This window comes from Felis catus, chromosome X, assembly GCF_018350175.1.
Source record: "Felis catus isolate Fca126 chromosome X, F.catus_Fca126_mat1.0, whole genome shotgun sequence".
In the NCBI taxonomy this organism is placed as follows: Eukaryota; Metazoa; Chordata; class Mammalia; order Carnivora; family Felidae; genus Felis; species Felis catus.
Window position 1 is genome coordinate 353114 of NC_058386.1, and position 23891 is coordinate 377004.

A 23891-nucleotide genomic window follows, 5' to 3' on the forward strand; every position below is an offset into this window, starting at 1 on the left:
CAACGGTGGGGAATCTGTGCTAAATCAAAGCCAGGGTCTGCTTTCCTGTGGTGTGGACGCCCAGCCCTGAACGCTTGGATCCATTCGAACTTTGTCTTGGAGAGGAATCCATCCAGGTGTTCAGACGGCGGAACTGAGTGCGTGGGAACACTTCCCGCTTTCCCTCAGGATGAGACACAGCGGTCGGCAGGAGACATTGTGTCTCCAGGGTCGGTCGAGGACACAGGAGGGAATGATGTCACAGGGTGCCTCTGTTTGGTCGACCTCACCTGGGTTTTATGATTATTCCAGGGCCTCAGACATGCCTGGAGGGAGGCAGTGATGTGCTGGGCTCGGGAGGCCTCTGAACGCACGGTGCTCCTTGCCTGGATCACCACAAGTGCTCCACCGCGAAGCCCAAGGAAGCCACCTGTAATTATGACGTTCGTGGAAATATGTGTTCTAGATGTCCCATCCCTGGATACCTGTGTTCTAGATACAGTCATATCTGTTTATATCTGTGTTCTAGATACAGTTATATCCATTCACACCTGCGTTCCAGATACAGCCACATCTGTCTATATCTACGTTCTAGACATAGTTATATCCGTTTACATTTCGTTCTAGATATAGTTATATCCCTTCTAGATGGATGTGTTCTATCTGTAACCTGTGTTCTACATACAGTCACATCCGTTCGTATCTGTGTTCTAGATATGGTTATATCCATTCACACCTGTGTTCTAGATACAGCCACATCTGTCTATATCTACATTCTAGATATCTGTGTTTAGTTATATCCATTCACACCTGTGCTCCACACCTGTGTTCTAGATAGTCACATCTGTCTATATCTATGTTCTAGATATAGTTATATCCGTCTACATTTGTGTTCTAGATATAGTTATATCCATTCTAGATGGATGTGTCTATCTGTAACCTGTGTTCTAGATAGTCACATCAGTTCGTATCTGTGTTCTAGATATAGTTATATCCATTCACACCTGCGTTCCAGATACAGCCACATCTGTCTATATCTACATTCTAGATATCTGTGTTTAGTTATATCCATTCACACATGTGTTCTAGATACAGTCATATCTGTCTATATCTACGTTCTAGATACAGTTATATCCACTTACATTTGTGTTCTAGATATACTTATATCCATTCTAGATGGATGTGTCTATCTGTAACCTGTGCTCTACATACAGTCACATCCATTCGTATCTGTGTTCTAGATATGGTTATATCCATTCACACCTGTGTTCTAGATACAGCCATGTCTGTCTATATCTACGCTCTAGATATAGTTATATCCACTTACATTTGCGTTCTAGATATAGTTCTATCCATTCTAGATGGATGTGTTCTATCTGTAACCTGTGTTCTAGATACAGTCACATCCGTTCGTATCTGTGTTCTAGATATGGTTATATCCATTCACACCTGCGTTCCAGATACAGCCACATCTGTCTATATCTACATTCTAGACACAGTTATATCCGTTATACATTTCGTTCTAGATATAGTTCTATCCATTCTAGATGGATGTGTTCTATCTGTAACCTGTGTTCTACATACAGTCACATCCGTTCGTATCTGTGTTCTAGATATGGTTATATCCATTCACACCTGCGTTCTAGATACAGCCATGTCTGTCTATATCTACGCTCTAGATATAGTTATATCCACTTACATTTGCATTCTAGATATAGTTCTATCCATTCTAGATGGATGTGTTCTATCTGTAACCTGTGTTCTAGATACAGTCACATCCGTTCATATCTGTGTTCTAGATATGGTTATATCCATTCACACCTGCGTTCCAGATACAGCCACATCTGTCTATATCTACATTCTAGACACAGTTATATCCGTTATACATTTCGTTCTAGATATAGTTCTATCCATTCTAGATGGATGTGTTCTATCTGTAACCTGTGTTCTACATACAGTCACATCTGTTCGTATCTGTGTTCTAGATATGGTTATATCCATTCACACCTGTGTTGTAGATACAGCCACATCTGTCTATATCTACGTTCTAGATATCTGTGTTCTAGTTATATCCATTCACACCTGTGTTCTAGATACAGTCATATCTGTCTATATCTACGTTCTAGATATAGTTATATCCACTTACATTTGCATTCTAGATATACTTATATCCATTCTAGATGGATGTGTTCTATCTGTAACCTGTATTCTAGATACAGTCACATCTGTTCATATCTGTGTTCTAGATATAGTTATATCCATCCACACCTGTGTTCTAGATACAGCCACATCTGTCTATATCTACGTTCTAGATATAGTTATATCCGTCTACATTTGCGTTCTAGATATAGTTATATCCATTCTAGATGGATGTGTTCTATCTGTAACCTGTGTTCTACATACAGTCACATCCGTTCGTATCTGTGTTCTAGATATAGTTATATCCATCCACACCTGTGTTCTAGATACAGCCACATCTGTCTATATCTACGTTCTAGATATCTGTGTTCTAGTTATATCCATTCACACCTGTGTTCTAGATACAGTCACATCTGTCTATATCTACGTTCTAGATATAGTTATATCCGTTTACATTTGCGTTCTAGATATAGTTATATCCATTCTAGATGGATGTGTCTATCTGTAACCTGTGTTCTACATACAGTCACATCCCTTTATATCTGTGTTCTAGATACAGTTATACCTGTTTACACCTGCATTCTAGACGCACAGTTATATCCATTTTTATCTGTATTCTAGATACACAATTATAGTCATTTAAATCTGCATTTGGAAATATGTGTAAGTTATATAATGAATTGTATGTAAGTATACAGTAATTTATATATAGTAATATATAGGAGGTTATATATATGAACAGATATATTTAGTATATTAATTAGTATACCAATTATATAATAATATATCAATGATATATCAATTCTATCATATTAATATTAAATAGGTTAATAATTATAATCATTATATATAATATAAATATCACTTATATATTTAATGTATCATATAAATATATGTAACATTTATATTATATAGCTTATATATATTATATATAACATAATATGAATATATAAATATAAATATTAAACTATATATAATGTATAATTATATTTTATAAATATGTTATATATAACGTAACATATAATGATATATATAAATATATAATATATAATAACATAGAGTGATATATAAATATATATAATATATAATAACAGTGATACATAAATATATACAATAATATGTTTATATTGTAATATAATTATATATTATAAGACATATAATATATAATGTGTTATCTATAACAACTATATAATTAAAATTGTGTTTATATATAATTATGTATTAAAATGACCATAATTGAAACTACATGTTTATATATATGATTATACATAACAGCCATATAATTGAAATTATATGCCTATATATACTTATATATAGTTATAAAGAACTACATAATTATATAAAATTATAAAATGATGCAATTAACATAGTTAATCCTGCAATTATTATGCATAATTATGCAATACGTATTTATAGGTATTATTAATAATAATTACATGATATGCCAGCTAATAAAAATTGGTAACATACACAAAATTCGTGTTTAAGTAAATATGTTAATATACCATAAATGAGTAACGTAGGACATGTAAATATAATAAGCAAATACATGAATAAATAAGTACATTTTCATTTTCCCCAGAAAGGAGTCCGACAGCTGTTTTCACTAATCAGCACACGGTGCAGTGGTCCTTGCTGTCCGTGGCCAGGACGTCCTGGGGAGACATAGGTGGACACAGCAGAGAGGGTGACTATGGCGTCCCCACGGTCCTCCAGCAGGACAGAACTCGGGGAGGGGGGCAGAGAGGGCCAGTCTGCAAACCCCACGGGCTGCGTCTGGTGTGAGCCCCGAGCCGGCCGGCATTGACGGCTTTCTCTGCCCACATCCACACCACAGGCCACCCCAAGGCTCTCACGTCCTGGCTCACTGGCTGCGGGGGCCTGAGGCTCAGAGCAGGGCTGTTGTGGTAACGCGGCTGGATCAGTACGTTTTTCCTAGCACATTGGAGATGAAATTCAGGTGCCGTGAAATGAACCCTAAGTACGTGATCTGGGGGTTCTGAGTCCGCACATGCTTACTATGCCTTGTGTCCAAATTTTACGCTTGTGTTTAAATACTATTAATATTTAATCAATGCTAATAAAGTCCAAACATTAACATATTACCTTATTTTAAACTTTATTTTTATTTTTATTTATTTTTTTAAATGTTTTAATGTTTTTATTTATTTTTGAGACAGAGAGGGACAGAGCATGAGCAGGGGAAGGGCAGAGAGAGAGGGAGACAGAATCCGAAGCAGGCTCCAGGCTCCAAGCCGTCAGCACAGAGCCCCACGTGGGGCTTGAACCCACGAACCGTGAGATCACGACCTGAGCCAAAGTCGGATGCTCAACTGACTGAGCCACCCAGGCGCCCCTTAAACTTTATTTCTAAATGCCTGTCCATTTAGCAGTCACTCCCCTCCCCGTCCCCCTTCCGAGCCCCCGGGAACCACAAATGGAGTGTCTTTCTCTGCACATTTTCCCGTCGTCTGTGAGATCCCACGTGATGTGGTCTCCCGTGTCGGCTCCTCTCACTGAACATCGTGCCCTCAAGGTCCGTCCATGTGGCCACAAGTGTCACAGCCCCTCCCCTTTTCACGGCAGAGTAATATTCCCCTGCGTGGGTGTGGTTCCATCCGTCCGTCTACGGACACTTGGCTTGCTTCCTTCCTCCTTTTGGTGACGCTCACTCACGTGCGTGTGCGAGTTCGCTCCGTCTTCGACCAATCCCTTGCCTGAAGCCGGAATGAGAGCAGGAAGCCATCACAATCCTCTAAGGAGAGCCGCTGACGGTTCTGCACAGGGCGGGCCGTGCTTAGTTTCTTGGGGAAATCGGTGCGTGTGGGTCGCAGGGACAGAACGTGCACTCCAGTCAGCAGAGACGGGGGCAGAGGGAGGCTTCCGGGACCAAGCGGGGCCTTAGCTGAGCCCCAGCAGAAAGTCCTGCAAAGCGATCACGGCCGTGAGGCCCTCTCGTGGGGAGAGTCTGATGGGCACAGAGCGGGCACACAGCCGGTGCCCAGAGGCACCTGCCAGAGGGCGGACCTATTCCAGTGGCTTCTCCCACGACCCTTGGCCGACCTCGGAAGCCACAACCCCGTCCTCCGCCCTGTGCATCTCTGTGCACCTGCCCTGCTCTGTCCAGACGCGTCACACCCACGTGGGAACCACGACTTTTTTGAGATGAGATCCGGGCTCTCCCTGTGGGTGCAGGACGCAGGCCGGATCCCCTGTGTGTTTCCCTCTTCCTCCTCTAGGTTCAAAGAGGCCAGCGCTGGTGAAAGTCCGTCTTTGCAACTTTTCTGCAAATCTAAAACTGCTTCAAAATAAATTGCATGCTCGGGGCGCCTGGGGGGGCTCAGTCGGTGAAGCGTCTGACTTCGGCTCAGGTCACGATCTCCCTGTGGGTGCAGGACGCAGGCCGGATCCCCGTGCGCGTGTTCCCTTCTCGCTCGTGGGTCAGTCGGTCGGCCACGCTGCCACGGCCCCAGCTGGTGAAGTCAGCACATGAGACCAAAGTTTCCCTGCCCTGGGTTGCTTTGAGCGGCCGGTGGCTTCTGCTCAGCCAACGCGGGTGGCTGCACTTCTGGGAGGTGACGGGAGGCCCCGTCCTCTCCTGCACGTGGCGAGCCGCCCGGCCGTGGACTGGGGGCCCCTCTCGTCCGGGGCCCCCGTGGTCGGGCACGCCACTTGGGACTATGCTGAGCACCCCAACCCTGCCCTTTCCGGGCCGTCTGCACGGATGCCATTTGCGAATGAGACATGACAACGCAGAAACACAGTTCAAACCGGTCGCCTCAGACTCAGCGCTGGGCCAGCGAGGAGGCCGTCGTCCAGGCCGAGGGGGCGTGTTTCGCTCCCGCGGTTCATCGAGTGACGCGGCTGGGGCGTCGAGGCCCCCGGAGAACGCCCGTCGGGTGCCTTCCTCCACGTACAAGTGTGGGGGGGGGGCTGGAGGGAGGTGATGTCTTTTTAATGAAAATACCTGAAAAGTGTTTTCCTCCAGAATCATACATCATTGTCAACAGAGAAGATTAAGATTATTGTTTCTTTTTGAACCAGGAACTCAAGGTGAGAGGAAATGTCTCGAAATGCAAAACAGCCAGGCAGACAAAGTACGACGAGGATACGAACAGACAAGCAAGTTTCCTTCCTTTTTTTTTCCTCCCCCCACTTTTTCCATCGTAAGTGATTTGGGGCCGAATCTTCAAAAACCACAAGGCTCAAAGAAGACGCGGTTCGGGGACACCTGTCGACGTGGTGCATTTTATTTCCAGGCTGGTAATAACCCCTGCAGGGGTGGACGGGGTGGGGGGAGGGGTCCACGGCTCACGGAGGCCCCGCGGCCCGTGCGGGAGAGCGTCTGGCTGCAAACACGGGCAAGAGAGTCTGACGCGTGCTGCTTGAGGTCTGAATGTGTGCACAGCGGCCAGACGGCGGGCATTTCACACCGAACCGGGTCCTGAGTCAGCCCGTCCTCCTTGTCTTTGCTCTTTGCACACGCGACCGTCGAGCTGCGGGACTGGCCCTGCGTGTGGAGGCGGGCACACGCGTGGGTGCACGTGCAGGCAGAGGGGCCCCATGCGAGGTGTTCTGTCTGTGGGCAAACAGGCACGGAACACAGGGTGTGGAGTCTCACGCCCGCACGTGAATCGGGGCACATCTCTCTGGACACGTGGGAGTGTGATTCCTAGACCTGTTCACCTGGCGGGTTTTCCAAGCAAGATTCACTTTTCTGTGGCACAGGCGTCCGGTGTCACGCGACCGGCACTCCCCCAGAGTCACTGGCCCCTGTGGGCTCCCCATCTGTCCTGGGTGAAGTCACAGGCATCCGGGCTTCTCTGGGGTCCTGGATCCCAGCAGGCTGGTGCTCGATGGGCACTGGCTGTCTTGTGCGAGGAGGGTTTTCACAAGCTCACAGACTCCGCGTCCCTCCATCCGGGGACGGGGCCTCCCCGGGGGTTCCTCCTGCCCGGTCAGGTGGCCCTTCCTTGGTGGCCGCTCAGAGTTATAGACCCGGGCAGGGGGTCTCCTCGGAGGCCGCTCAAACTCGGACAAACTCACAATGAGGCTGAGAAGGGCCTGTGGACGTCCCTCCGGCTGGTGGGGGAGGAGGCCGTCACGTCACCAGAGGAACGGCAGCGGGTCTCTGGGCTGCCCGGGACGCAGGGACAGGACGCCGGTTCTCAGGGTGCAGGTGTCGGGCAGGAGGCTGGGGCTGCGTCTCCTCAGGGACGCCCCGTCCGCCTGCAGAAGAACACAGGCGTCTGTATTTCCTTTAGCTTTTCTGCGTCCGCCGGCTCGGTTAGTTGAGGGGTGGTGACGTCGCCTCCCTAGTGAGACACGCGGTTGGTGGTGCAAACAAAGCAAAGCCACGTCTCAACGTCTTACGTCTTCAAACACCAGATTTGGGGCAGTTGGCCTCACATTTCCACACAGATGCGTGATCATCTATTCAACCAGGCTCTTATTCTGGGGGGAATTTAGATCATTTCAGGGCACACCCCAGAGGGTATTTTTGAGACAGAGAGAGACAGAGCGTGAGCAGGGGAGGGGCAGAGAGAGAGGGAGACACAGAATCCGAAGCAGGTTCCGGGCTCCGAGCTCTCAGCCCAGAGCCCGACGCAGGGCTCGAACTCACGGACCAAGAGATCGTGACCTGAGCCGAAGTCGGATGCTCAACCGACGGAGTCACCCAGGCGCCCCTGAGATTATTTTTAAAGAAAATGCAGTTAACTTAACTCTGCAGACATAACGCTTCTAAAGTGGCATCAGCCGTTTCGCTTCGCGTGGTTTGATTTTTGGTGGCAAACATTTATATTTTCGGTGCTTTGCTGGTCGTCTGTAATTTTCCCCCGTGGACGGGTGAGGATGGCCTGGTTGTTGTTTTAGTGTGTGTTTGGGGGCGGGGGAGTGTCGGTCTTTGGGATCATGAGCTCTGGAGTCTCACAAGCCTGGGTTTCAATCCCAAACTACAGCTAAGTCACTTTGTGACTCTTCACAGTTTAATTCTTTTAATTGTTTCCCAATCTGCAGCAAATCAACTAAGGCTTTTTGTGATACTTAAACTAGATATCATATGTAAAACGTGCAGCATAAAAACATTTTAAGGCTCAGAAAGGATTGAACAGTAGTTGTCATTCTTATTGATTTGTAACAGCTTTTTATATATTAAGGACACAACCCCTGAATCGTTAATATACATTACAAATATTTTCCAGCTTCTTTGATGCTATTTAATATTGTTTGTAATTTTTAGGCATGAAAGCTTTTCAATTTGTACGTGGCCAAATCCATCGGTACTCCCGTATGAGTTTTTCTACTTTTTGAATTTCCGCGAGGTCCTCCACGGAGACCATGGAGATGAACATTTTGTTCTATCGTTTGTGACTTAATTTTTTATCCTTTACAGTTTAATATGGCTGGGGTTCATTGTGGTTTTTGATCTGAGGTTTACTCCTGACTCCTTTTCTCCCCAAGTAATAATTCCCCAACGCTACGTGTCAAAAACTCTTTTTCTCCCTCTCTGTTTCTCTGTTGGCTGTTAATAATGCATCTATCAACTGTAGAGCGTTCATACATGCTTAGGTCTATTTTGTAAAGGCCTTTCTGGATCTCACATCTGCTAATTCTTATTGTCATACCGTCTTAATTACGATAGCCTTAAAATAAAATATGCCTCGCTCTTTGAATGGGGAACTCTTTCAACGTTGATCTGAGTTGACAAAAATAAAACGACTTCTTAGCCTTTGTTGCCAATTTACGCTCCAGATGAAGTTTAGATTTATTTTCCCAAAGTTACAGCAAGTGCGTCTGGATGTGATTGCAACCACATTGACCGGAAACAACTAATTATTAAGGACTTGAGGTTTTCATACGATTTTGAGTCTGTTTTCAGGGAAAACGGTCCGTCTGTCCGTGTATTCCTCTTGTCTTTTTTTTTTTTTTGGTCTCTGGATACCATAATTGTCTTCCTTCATGTGGGCTCCACACTGCCGCTGTTGAGTGTATTTACACGCACTTTATATTTCTGCTCCTGTTGTGCGCGAGGGTGTGTCCTGTGACATTTCCTGACGAGCCCCGGTTGCTACGGAAGAGGCCACGGGCACTGGGATATTTATCTTGTGTCAGATTCTCCTCCCAGACTTGCTCATGGTCCTCAACACTTTTATGACTCAGTCTCCAGGGCTTTGGTCGGACGCCCGTCATTACCATCTGGAGGCAACGTGTTTTCACCTTCCGCTGCGTTCCTAGAGCCCGTCACTGTCCCCTGCCGCGCCGCATGGATGGCCTACGTCAGGACGCTGCTGGGGGACGGTGATGGGACCGTTACCAGCTGGATCTAACCAATGACGAGGGTGAACGCGACGGGCAGTGTCCTGCTCTGGTGGCAGGAGGCTGCCATCCAGGTGTCGCTGGAGGCCTGCATCGACACCTGCCAGCGCTGGGAGGGTGGCACCCACGTCCCGCCACGGCCGGCGCTCTGGGCCGCAGCTCACTTCTGCGAAAGCAGCGGCGCGGAGAGGGTGGCTGTGCCTCTGGCGGTCACGGGAACCCACGGGCGGCGCCTGCAGACGACGGTGACCGTGGGTCCCGGGGAAGACGCTGAGCACGTGCTGGCAAAACCCGTTGCGCTCCGGAAGGCGGCCCGTCCTCACCCGCCGCCGAGCCGGGAACAGGAAGCCGAGCGGGGGGGGGGTGGGCAGCCCAGCGCCTACTCCACTTCCGGCCCTTGTGCACACGCGCCCTGAGGAAACCTGTGACCTGCCTGTTGCCCCGTGCGACCCTGCTGGAGTCCCTCTCGCCCACCCTGCCCTGCAGGTCCCTGCTGGAGACCCTCTCTCTCCCTCATCTGCAGGTCCCTGCTGGAACCCCTCTCCCCCCCCCCCAAACAGGTCCCTGCTGGAACCCCTCTCCCCCCCCCCACAGGTTCCTGCTGGAGCCCCTCTCCCCCACCCTGCCCTGCAGGTCCCTGCTGGACCCCTCTCCCCCCCCCCCCACAGGTCCCTGCTGGAGCCCCTCACCCACCCTGCCCTGCAGGTCCCTGCTGGAACCCCTCTCCACCCCCCCCAAACAGGTCCCTGCTGGAACCCCTCTCCCCTCCCCCTCCCACAGGTCCCTGCTGGAGCCCCTCTACCCCACCCTGCCCTGCAGGTCCTTCCTGGAGCCCCTCTCCCCCCGACCTCCACAGGTCCCTGCTGGAGCCCCTCGCCCACCCTGCCCTGCAGGTCCCTGCTGGACCCCTCTCCCCCACCCTGCAGGTCCCTGCTAGAACCCCTCTCCCCCCGCCCCCAACACAGGTCCCTGCTGGAGCCCCTCTCCCCCACCCTTCCCTGCAGGTCCTTGCTGGAGCCCCTCTCCCCCCTGCCCCCACAGGTCCCTGCTGGAACCCCTCTTGCCCACCCTGCCCTGCAGCTCCCGGCTGGAGCCACTCTCCCCCACCCTGCCCTGCAGGTCCCTGCTGGAGCCCCTCTCTCTCACTCATCTGCAGGTCACTGCTGGAACCCCTCTCTCCCCCCACCCCACAGGTCCCTGCTGGAACCCTTCTCCCCGCCCCCCCCCCACAGGTCCCTGCTGGAACCCTTCTCTCCACCCCCCCTGCAGGTCCCTGCTGGAGCCCCTCTCTCCCCCTCATCTGCAGGTCCCTGCTGGAGCCCCTCTTCCCCCCTGGAGGTTCCTGCTAGAGCCCCTGTCCCCTCCCCCACTGGACCCTGCTGCAGCCCCTCTCCACCACCCCCCCCCCGCAGGTCCCTGCTGGAGCCCTTCTCTCCCCCATGCCCCCCCCCCGCAGGTCCCTGCTGGAGCCCCTTTCCCCCCACCCCCGGAGGTCCGTGCTGGAACCCCTCTCCCCCCCACACCCGCAGGTCCTTGCTGGAGCCCCTCTGCCCCCCCTCACAGGTCCCTGCTGGAGCCCCTCTCCCCCACCGTGCAGGTCCTTGCTGGAGCCCCTCTCCCCCACCCTGCAGGTCCCTGTTGGAGCCCCTCTCCCCCACCCTGCAGGTCCCTTCTGGAGCCCCTCTCTCTCCCTCATCTGCTGGTCCCTGCTGGAACCCCTCTCTCCACCCCCTCCACAGGTCCCTGCTGGAACCCCTCTCTCCACCCCCTCCACAGGTCCCTGCTTAACCCTTCTCTCCACCCCCCCTGCAGGTCCCTGCTGGAGCCCCTCCCCCCCCACCCCCGCAGGTCCCTGCTGGAGCCCCTCTGTCCCCCCCACCTGCAGGTCCTTTCTGGAACCCCTCTCTCCCCCTCATCTGCAGGTCCCTGCTGGAGCCCCTCTTCCCCCCCTGGAGGTCCCTGCTGGAGCCCCTGTCCCCTCCCCCACTGGACCCTGCTGCAGCCCCTCTCCACCACCCCCCCCCCGCAGGTCCCTGCTGGAGCCTCTCTCTCCCCCCCTGCAGCTCCCTGCTGGAGCCCTTCTCTCCCCCGGGCCCCCCCCCCCCACCGCAGGTCCCTGCTGGAGCCCCTGTCCCCTCCCCCACTGGTCCCTCCTGGAACCCCTCTCCCCCCCCCCCACAGGTCCCTGCTACAACCCCTCTGTCCTCCTGCAGGTGTTTCCCTGGCCTGCTTGTCCCCGTCTGGGTCCAGGTGGGGTTGTCTGCCTGGATGTGAGTTGCTCCCTCTTCCAGGAAGGCTGCCTGGGGTGGTTCGCTGAGCAGTCCTGAGGACAGAGCTGTTGGCTCCTCCTGCCAGGGAGACCCCAGTGTGCAGTAATGCCGAGGAGGCTCTCAGAGGCCATGAATCCAAGTGGCGGATGAGCCCAGGCTTCGGTCTGAAGGCCTTTGGTCCCCAAATTCCCGTGTGGAATCCCGACCCCCCAGGGGCATGGTGTTAGGAGGTGGGGCCCGGGGAGGGGCGCAGCTCATGACAGGAGAGCCCCACGTTGGGATTCCTGTCCGCATGAAGGTCACCCCAGAAGCACCCTCACCCCATCCACCGTGTGAGGGCCCCGCCTCCAGAGCCACAAGAAGGGAACATCGGCGGCAATCCTCGGGTCTGTGCTGCCCTGTTCCCCCCTCCCCCCACCGCAGGCGGTCACCCCACTCTGAGAACGGCAGGCTCGCACGACGGCAGGAGCACGCGCACATTTCTGGGCTCAGGTCAGGTGTGTGCCTCATCTCGGCACCAAACCCGGACGAGCACATCAGAAAACAGCACCTGTGCTTTCCCCGTGAATTCTGGAGCTTTCCGTGGGAATTCTGGAGAGAGCACGCCAGACAAAATATTAGCAGGTACAACACGGGTGTTGATTCCCCACGCGGGAAACGCTGGATGGTTCTTTTCTGCACAGGACACGCTGGGCATGCGGATCCCCTGATCAGCACGGGACCCACCAGGCTGCACCTTGACACCCCGAAATCTGCACGGGGGACACGCTGGGCATCTGGATCCCCTGATCAGCACGGGACCCACCAGGCTGCACCTTGACACCCCGAAATCTGCACGGGGGACACGCTGGGCATGCGGATCCCCTGATCAGCACGGGACCTACCAGGCTGCACCTTGACACCCCAAAATCTGCACAGGGGACACGCTGGGCATCCGGATCCCCTGATCAGCACGGGACCCACCAGGCTGTGCCTTGACACCCCAAAATCTGCACAGGACACACTGGGCATCCGGATCCCCTGATTAACACGGGACCCACCAGGCTGCACCGTGACACCCCGAAATCTGCACAGGGGACACGCTGGGCATCCGGATCCCCTGATCAGCACGGGACCCACCAGGCTGCACCTTGACACCCCAAAATCTGCACGGGGGACACGCTGGGCATCCGGATCCCCTGATTAGCACGGGACCCACCAGGCTGTGCCTTGACACCCCAAAATCTGCACAGGACACACTGGGCATCCGGATCCCCTGATTAACACGGGACCCACCAGGCTGCACCGTGACACCCCGAAATCTGCACGGGGGACACGCTGGGCATCCGGATCCCCTGATCAGCACAGGACCCACCAGGCTGCACCTTGACACCCCGAAATCTGCACAGGGGACACGCAGGGCATCCGGATCCCCTGATCAGCACGGGACCCACCAGGCTGCAGGTTTGGGCCTCCACCGCCTGCGACGTGCACTGGCCGGTGGTGCCAGAGGGCATGCAAGTCAGAAGCAAACACGTGCCGGTCCCCAGAAGTGAACACGGAGGCAGGGAGGGGAGGGGAGGCAGGAGGGCCCTTGTGCTTTTAAATACAAGAATGCCCCATTCACGTGGTGTTTGGGGAGGACTTTTGCCACCGGACATCCACGTCAACTCCACTTTCTTCCTTAAGCCCGAAACCTTGCCAAACTAATCAAAGTCTCCGGTTTCGTGAGGCTGTGAGGGTGGGCGGACGTGACCCTGGCTTTGGATGCAGCCTGACCTGATTCCAGGTCCCGGCCTCCCCCGGCCCCAGCCCAGTCCCTGCAACGTATGAAACTTGTCTAAAACCACACCCTTTCTCTTCGTCTCCTGACACCTCCCGACTCCCGGGAGGGGCGCAGGGAGAAAGGGCAAATGTTGTAACCCGGTTCTCCTTGGGACCAGACCGTGCGTCGACCTCTCGAATTGGTTGGTTTTATTTTGTCGTAGGTTATTAGTCCCTGGCGTCCCCGCAGCCCCCTCTCCGGTCAAGCCTGCCTCACTCATGATGCCGCCGGCCTCCTCTGCCGGCCTCGGGGTCTGAGAAATCGCTCGGGGTGCAGAGAAATCGCTCCCGGGGAAGACTCCACTCCCAGCACTCGGCAAGCAGGTTCCAGCGAGCGCCCTGCTCGGACGCGTCTCGTTCTCGAGCGCCAGGCGGGGTGTCCAGCCCGAGCCGGTCTGCGTGCGGACAGCCACCGAGACGTGCCGTCTGCATGCGGGCGCCAAGTGCGCCCACGGGGAGCAGGTCACCTGAATGCTTGTTAAGCATTCTTCAGAAATGTCTTTAAATGGAAAGCGTGATTTGGGCGAATGGAAAGAAGGCAGACAGGGTCCCAGGGCGTTAGCAGCCGGGGCCGGGAGAGGGGAGGCGGGGGCAGGGCAGTGCGCACGCTCGTCCAAGCCGCCCGCCAGCGAGGCCTGAAGCCCCCGGAGGGAGCATCGGGGCGCGACTGCTCCCCCTACCGCCTCCCGCCCGTCCCGCACACGCTGCGTGCGTTTGACAGACGTTCGTCTGCGGAGAGGAGATTTTCTGACAGCGCAGCCGTGCATGACGCCTAACGAGGTGCAGAAGGACGGGGCGTGCAACCTGCCCGGGGTTCCCGCGCGGTGGGCGGCTGCCTGTGGCCGGGGCCTCGTGGGCAGGACACAGGTCCGCGCGCCGTCCCGTCCTGCAGACACGGGACCCTGGGCGGTTGCCTGCGGAGGGGCCCGCGTTTCAGTGACAGTGTGTGTCACCAAGGAGGACGACGTGGAGAGATCCTTCCAGGGCTGTGGGAACAAGCCCTGGCAAGTCGTGTGTCATGTAATTAGCGATAATCGACACGCTGTCTCCTCTTCCTGACGCGCCCGGGCAGGGAGGGGGCGGGTGACGGGGCCTCAGCATCGGGAGCAGGAGACGCTCCAAGTGTCAGCGGGGAAGCGGGAGTGCGGGGGGGGGGGGGGGCCAGAAAAAGGTAACGGAAGGAAAGAGACAGCCCGGTGCTACCTCTACGCGCATGCACACACCTATGGTTACACACATGCACACACATGGTCACACACACATGCACGCACGCACACACCCATGCTTACACATGCATGCACACACATGCACACACCTGTGGTTACACATATGGTTACACACACGTGCACCCATGCTTACGCACATGGTTGCACACGCATGCACACTCATGGTTGCACACACATGGTTACACAACTGCACACACGGCCACACACATGCACGCACGCACACACCACACATGGTTACACAACTGCACACACGGTCACACACATGCACGCATGCACACACCCATGTTTACACACGCATGTACACCCATGGTTGCACACACATGCACACACACGTGGTCACACATCCACACATATGGTTACACACACCCATGCTTACACACATGGTTACACATGCATGTACACCCATGGTTGCACACACATGGTTACATACCTGCACACAGATGGTCACACACGCACATACATGGTTGCACACCCACGCACACACCCGTGGTTACACAAATACACGTGGTCATACATGCATGCACAACCCACGCTTACACATGCACACACATGGTCGCACACACACACCCATGCTTACACACATGCACACCCATGCTTACACACGGTCACACACCCATGCACACCCATGCACACCCATGGTTACACACCTGTGGTTACACAGATGGTCACACACACATGCACACACGCACACACACATGCTTACACACGCACACACACATGCACACACCCGTGGTTACACATATCCACACATATGGTTTACACACACGCGCACCCATGCTTATGCACATGGTTACACATTCATGTACACCCATGGTTGCACACACATGGTTACACACCTGCACACACATGGTCACACACGTGCATGCAACACTCCTGCTTACACACGCACACATGGTTGCACACCCATGCACACACCTATGGTTACACAAATGCACACACACACGTGGTTACACACACACACACCCATGCTTACACACATGGTCACACACACATGCACCCCCATGGTTACACACCTGTAGTTACACACATGGTCACACACATGCACACGTGTACACACCCATGGTGACACACGTATGCATACACATGCACACACCCGTGGTTACACACATCCACACATGGTTACACACACACTGCACCCATGCTTATGCACATGATTACACACGCATGTACACCCATGATTGCACACACATGGTTACACACCTGCACACGCACACACAATACCCCCGCTTACACATGCACACACACATGGTTGCACACCCATGCGCACACCCGTGGTTACACAAATGCACACACATGGTCACATGCACACAACCCATGCTTACACACGCACACACATGGTTGCACACAACTGTGGTTACACACATGCACACATATGGTTACACATACACACCCAAGCTTACATACACAGTTACACATGCATACACACCCATGATTATGCACACACCCATGGTTGCACACACACACACACGGTTGCACATGCATGCATACACCTATGGTCACACACACATGCACACAACTCTGGTTGCACACAAATGCACACACCCATGGTTACACACATGGTTACACATGCATGCACACCCATGGTTACTCACACACCCATGGTTACGTATGCATGCACACATGCACACACCTATGGTTACATACACACGCACACACCCATGGTCATATGCACACACATACAGATGGAGGGACACACGCATGCATGCACATACAAACACCTGTACACTTGCCAAAACGGATTCCCACTTGCACAAGGCACATGTGAACATGCACACTTATGCTCACACACTTGTACACAGCAGCCACATGCTTGTACACATGTGCACACCCCCAAGAATGCACTTGCACACCCTTGCACATACTCACCCACATTGTGCACTCATGCACACAGGCACGGACACAGTACCATGCACACATGGGCACACGCAGGCACACAAACATGTGTGCACACATGCATATATCCAAACAGTCACACAGGTACACACATGCATGTGGACACACACACGTGCACAAAGTCGCACACACTCACACAAGCACATGCTGGCCATGCCCAGGGCCCAGATGGAAACCCTTACCGGGCTCAGACACCCTGTCTGGGAGTGTGACAAGCTTCCAAGTCCCCTTACACCTAGGGTTAAATTTGGGGTGACAAGGGACAAGCCACGTTAAAATTTCAGGGGTCTCCACTGCAAACACCGAAAGAAAGCAAAATGTGAAAATGAGTCTCCCTGTTGGTGTGAGGGAGCTGTAGGCGTGTTCACGGGGGATCTGAGTCCCTATTTCCACCGTCGTCATAAAGAGCTCGGAGAGGCTGTGTCCGTGGTCACGTGAGGGGACTATGTCCTCTGGGGCCAGACTGAAGGCGTGTGAATCCCGTGTGACGTGTCCCAGCTGCGCCCTCGGGGGCCGACCCCAAAGTCGGGTTCCCTCTGTCAAGGCGGTGTTCCTGGGATGCTAGGGGTAGGGGGGTGGTTTCAGGTGCTGTGTCAGCTGTCCTGGGTCAGACGCTGGGCGCCCTAGGTCAGACGGCGTGTCCGCGTTCACCAGCCCTCCAGCCCTGGGTGTGCACCCTTGGTGTCTGCAGTTCTGTATTTGCTGCCGGGACGTGGGGTCAAGAGAAGTCAGGAGGACGGTCTGTCATCCAGAACGTGGGGGGAAGCTGCCCCTGGCACAGGGGTGGAGGGGGATGGCCGTGGGAGCAGGGGTGCGGTGGGATCCCCGCCTGTCCATGCTGAGCCCTTTGTCTCATGTCCCTGGGACTCCCCAGGTGGTCAGCACAGGGAGCAGAGTGCGAGCACATGGGATTGGCAGGGGTGCAGCAGAAATGCAGAGGTTGGGGGGGACTCACCTGAGTGTTCACATACGCATAAGGATGCACACATGTGTGCACTCAAGCTCCCGTGCACACGCATGCCTGCAGACAGACATGCACGTGGGTGCACACTAGCCCAGGTCACTCGTAGTAACCACACACGCACATGGACACGCTCACCCACACACGGTACACTCTCCCTGTCACACGTATGCAAACACACATGTGCACATGTGCCCAGGTCACGCGTAGTAACCACACACGCACGTGCACACGCCCACCCACACACGGTACACTCTCCCTGTCACACATATGCAAACACACACATGTGTACACGCCCACCCATACACGGTACACTCTCCATGTCACATGTATGCAAACACACACATGTGCACACGTGCCCAGGTCACACGTAGTAACCACACACGCATGTGCACACGCCCACCCACACACGGTAACTCTCCCTGTCACACATATGCAAACACACACGTGTACACGCCCACCCATACACAGTACACTCTCCATGTCACATGTATGCAAACACACACATGTGCACACGTGCCCAGGTCACACGTAGTAACCACACACGCATGTGCACACGCCCACCCACACACGGTAACTCTCCCTGTCACACATATGCAAACACACACGTGTACACGCCCACCCATACACGGTACACTCTCTATGTCACATGTATGCAAACACACACATGTGCACACGTGCCCAGGTCACACGTAGTAACCACACACGCATGTGCACACGCCCACCCACACACGGTACACTCTCCCTGTCACACATATGCAAACACACACATGTGTACACGCCCACCCACACACGGTACACTCTCCCTGTCACACGTATGCAAACACACACATGTGCACACATGCCCAGGTCACACGTAGTAACCACACACGCACATGCACACGCTCACCCACACATGGTACACTCTCCCTGTCACACCTACGCCCAGGTCACACGTAGTAGCCATATTGCATCTTTCTGGAAAGTTCTGTCCTGAAGGAATCTCCATTCTGACTACTGAGACCCCATCCTTCATCCTTCTCGAATCTTCTGCTCCAGAGGCCACTCAGTCCTGAGTGCTGTTGGGCCCCCCTACCGCTCATCCTTCTGGAAACCTCCGTGTTTCCTTCCCATGCAGGCATATCACTCCCCTGATGCAGAGACAGAAATACCTCTTTTGTAAGAGCCACCCCGTCCACAGTGTGCTGTCCACCCTCCCACTTGATTCCTTCCAGATGGACGCTGGGGACACTTCCTACAAAATGGGCCAAGGAGGCATCAGGTCGATCCCTGCACCCTGAAGGGAGGTCCGTGGCAGTTTACTGGGAGTGTTGTCTGCAGGGAAATTCGGGGGCCCATCGCAACACCCTGTCGGGGGAATCTGGAGCACCCCCCCTTGGAGGAACCCTCCCGAGTCTGTGTATCCATTTCCACTAGGTTTTCAACGACAGACGGACATATTTGCAAAGACGGGTGTCCACAGGGAGGTAGCTTTGGGCCAATCAGGGGGAAGCGAACCGTGAAGCACCTTCCCACGGCCAACGTTTTCCCGGGTGCGCTGAGCCCTTGAAAAATCCGCGCCTCTTAGGGGACAGAGCACCTTTCCAGAAAATTCCAGGGGGCTGGGGGCACCTGTGAAACTCCGTAGCAATTCCTGTAATGTTCACCCAAGTGAGTGAGGATTTTACGGCTTCGTGGGCTCATGAACACGCTGCGATGTTACAGCAGCGAAACATCGGGAACCTTCCACGTTTTGGGCCTGGACGGTGGGCTCCCCGTGGCTGTGCGGGCCGTGGGTAGCACGGTGGGCTCAGAGCAGTACCCACGGCCCTCACGGGGCACTGACCACTCGACTTGGCCATTTTGAAAACAAATCTGGCGTCCGGAACGTTCACTGCCAGTGACGGTCCCACCTCATCACCCCGTTCCCTTACGGCGAGTTGTCATTAAGCGGAAGTTACTGCCCAGGGCACACGTGCAATTAAGATTTAGGCTGTTGTCTGGGACACGAGGCCCCCACTCCTCCCGCAACGCCACCCCCGCTTTTTTTTTTCCCTTCCCCATCATGTTACAAATCCTCTGATAGAAAGTTTGGGCTTTTTCGAGGCAGAGCTTGTAATAATGAGCCATCTGGCTTATTTGAACATGAAAGATTAAAATGATATACAGTAAGAAGGCGGCCCATTCACTTGCTAATGTCCTGAACCACAGCTCCAGGGACGGATGAGAGGTGTTTGCATGGAAGGGGTCATTAAAAGACCCGCTCCCAGACACGGGACGGGTGCAGGGCACCGGAGCCCGGGACGCGCACTGAGCAAAACCCATGTTCCGAGGGAGAGCAGGGCTGGTTGCCGGCTGATGCTCCGTGTCCGCCGTGAAATATGGTGCTGGCGATGGCCGGCCAGTCGGCCAGACACACAAAGTCCCTTGGGCTGTCCCCTGGGCCGTGAGGACGTCTCCACGTGGACCGTCGTGCCCCATAGAAGGTTGTCCAGAAGAGGCCACCGTGTGCGTTAAGCGCCACGTTTTTCTTCATATGTGAGGGGTTCCCTCATTCTTGCCTCGCGACGCGCAGGGACCACAGGCGCTGGTTTCCTCCGAGCGTCTGGCTCAGAGATGGGCCGGATTATTATTCTTAGCGACATAATAAATACTCCTTCCGGACCCTGGGCCTCCCGGTGGGTGCAACAACACTTTCCCCTTGTTGGCCAGGCCTGTGTGGCTCAGCCTGGCGGTGATGGCAGCTGGTTGGTGATGCAGACGGGGACAAACATTGGGGGGGGGGGTGGCCGCCGGAGGCAGGAACGCGGGATCCCCGGCTCCCGGGGCAGTGCGCACAAACGCCAGCCAGCACGTCACCTTGGGTGATATGTCCACAATTCCAGCTACGTCGACCTGGGGATGTTTATTATCTCTGTCCGCGGACGCTCCCCCCGCCCCCGCCGTCTTTCTATGGCGTCTTTATGCTGTTTCCCGATCCATCTGAATCCAATCAAGGTCCAGGGTCCTCTGTTACAGATGCTGACGCTCCCAGGACCGGCTTCTCGAATATCCACACGCAGGCAGATAAGACTTTCCTGGTCCAGGGGGGTGGGCGAATCTTATGGCCGGCAAAACTGCGGATGTGGCCACACTGGGGGCTCTCAGGTCATGGGAAACTTTCAGTAAAAGCATTTCATTTTTTGATTTCAACTTTAGTATTTAAAAAACGAATTTGTTTATTCTTGAGAGAGAGAGAGCGAGAGCGACAGGAGGCATGTGAGTGGGGGAGGAGCAGAGAGAGAGGGAGAGACGGAGAACCCCAAGCAGGCTCTGTGCTGTCCGCCCAGAGCCCGACGCGGCTCAGGTCGTGATCTCACGGTTCGTGAGTTCGAGTCCTGCATGGGGCTCTGTGCGGACGGCTCGGAGCCTGGAGCCTGCTTCAGATTCTGTGTCTCCCTCTCTCTCTGCCCCTCCCCTGCTCACGCTCTGTCTCTCAAAAATAAACAGCAAACATAAAATGCTTCGACTCACGGAAGCGGAGAGCACACGAGGGGGTCGGGAGACGTAGAGACGTTGACCGAAGGGCACAGACTTTGGGCTCCAGGACGAGTCCATTCTGGGGGTTCTCACCCACAGCGCAGTGCCTGTGACGGCAAATCCCGTGTTGTATGCTGGGACTCTGCGAGAACACAGCAGAGAGTAAATGCTGTCACCACCCACACACCGGGGACTCTGTGACCTGACAGGCATGGTAAGCGGCTCTGTTGTGTTCATTTCACGACATGAGGGACACATCCCATCATCGTGTCATACTCCTGACACGCACGCGATTTTTATAGGTCACTTCGATCTCAAAAAAGCTGGCAAAAAGTGGGCTAAAGTTGCCCAGGGAGGCTGTGTCCACTCAGCACCCTTCCTTGAGCACAGATATCAGCCTCCAGCGGTCAGACAGGGGGTCTGCCCTTTGCAGGTACGAAGGGTACAGGTCACGCGCTTTGCAGGCACCTGGCAGTGGCCGCCTGGTCGACCCACCCACAGCCGGCCGTTGTGGTGCAGGTTTTACAGACCCTCAGAGGTCAGTCATTTTCCTCGCCGTGTGGGACTGGTCAGCCAGCAAGGGTGTGTGACCCCGGGCTGGGCTCCAGGGAGCAACCCTGCCTGAGCTTGGCCACTCCCAGAAAACGGTCACTTAGGGTGTCCCCGTGCGGACGACAGGGGAATGGTGGGTTCCTGCTGAGTTATGTCCTCACTAGGGGCTGCGAGGATGGTCCCGGCAGAGGAACAGTGTAACTGAGCCGGTGGGGGTCAACCCAGGTGGTCGTCAACCTCCCGGATGCCATGCATGTCTCCTCGAGCATCTGAGTCCTGTGTCTTCCTCCTGACATGGGGCCGTGGAATCTGACTCGATGATAAGGACCAAATCTGAGTCCACGATAAGGACCAAATCTGAGTGGATGATAAGGACCAAATCTGAGTCCCTGATAAGGACCAAATCTGAGTCCCTGATAAGGACCAAATCTGAGTGGATGATAGGGATCAAATCTGAGCCCATGATAAGGACCAAATCTGAGTCCACAATAAGGACCACATCTGAGTGAATGATAGGGACCAAATCTGAGGGGATGAGAGACCAAATCTGAGTGGATGATAAAGACCAAATCTAACTCCCTGATAAGGACCAAATCTGAGTGGATGATAAGGACCAAATCTGAGTGGATGATAGGGACCAAATCTGAGTCTATGATAAGGACCAAATCTGAGCCCATGATAAGGACCGAATCTGAGTGGATGATAAGGACCAAATCTGACTCCCTGATAAGGACCAAATCTGACTCCTTGATAAGGACCAAATCTAAGTGGATGACAGGGACCAAATCTGAGTCCCTGATAAGGACCAAATCTTAGTGGATGATAGGGACCAAATCTGAGTGGATGATAAGGACCAAATCTGAATCTATTATAAGGACCAAATCTGAGTGGATGGTAAGGACCAAATCTGAGTCCCTGATAAGGACCAAATCTGACTCCCTGATAAGGACCAAATCTAAGTGGATGATAGGGACCAAATCTGAGTCCATGATAAGGACCAAATCTGAGTGGATGATAAGGACGAAATCTGAGTCCGTGATAAGGAGCACATCTGACCTGATGATAAGTGACATGCACTTGAGGGCGTTTGGTAAAAACGTCTAGAGTGTGGTTGAAACGGGGTGCATGGATTCTAACGTGTGTGCTGAGTGTCGGTGACCGTTTGTGACAGAAATGGGGGAAGGAACTCTGACTCTTCTCTCTCAAAAATAAATAAACATTGGGGCGCCTGGGTGGCTCCGTCGGTTAAGCGGCCGGCTTCGGCTCAGGTCATGATCTCGTGGTCTGTGGGTTCGAGCCCCATGTCGGGCTCTGTGCTGACAGCTCAGAGCCTGGAGCCTGTTTCAGATTCTGTGTCTCCCTCTCCCTGCCCCTCCGCCGTTCATGCTCTGTCTCTCCCTGTCTCAAAAATAAATAAACGTTTAAAAAATTTTAAAAAATAAACAAACATTAAAAACTATGTTTTAACCATTTAGCAGCGAGCGTTGGCTGTCAGCTGGGTGTGCCTTCCCTGCCTCCGTCCACGACGCCTTCGCAGACTCCGACGTGGCTCTCGGGGGGGCCACGTGCCATGTTCCTGAAAGGTCCGCGTGAGGGTGGTGTTTGCGCACACGCAGGCAGGGAGCGCCGAGCGTGGTCTGTTCCCACGCGGTCTCAGCGCCAGCTCAGCACGGACACCGTCCCTCCTTGAGACAAAAGTCGCGGTTGTCCGGCCTTGCCTCGTGGTCCTCCTGCCCACGTGGGCCAGGCGTGGAGCTCGGAATATGTGATCTGGGGTTTTCTCCTGGCAAACACAGGAGCCCGGGCAGGGGAGGAGGTGCCCGTGGGGCTGAGTTCCAATAAAACTTTATTCACAAAATCGTGCCGGGGGCCGCATTCGGCCCACGGGGAACCCAGATCTGCATCCTTCGATAGCAAAGTGGGGATCCCGGGCCAGCAGCCTCCCCATCGCCTGGGAACTGCCTGGATACGCGGACCCACAGCCCCCACCCCCCACCCAGACCTACTGACCCAGAAGCTGCTGCATGGGAGGCGGGTCTCCAGGCGTCTGGGTTTGAGACATGTACTACCCAAGCCACAGTTGCCCGCGGTGAATTTCCAGCCTTGGGGGCACACACGGAGGCTGTGGGCGACGGGCGAGGTTCACCGACTGGCGCTCTGGAGGAAAAGTCCCTCATTTGTGCTTTTGACAATTGCCGCGGTGTAAACACTCCCACTGTACCTGATTTCCAGTCGTCAGCCGTGCGCTGCAAG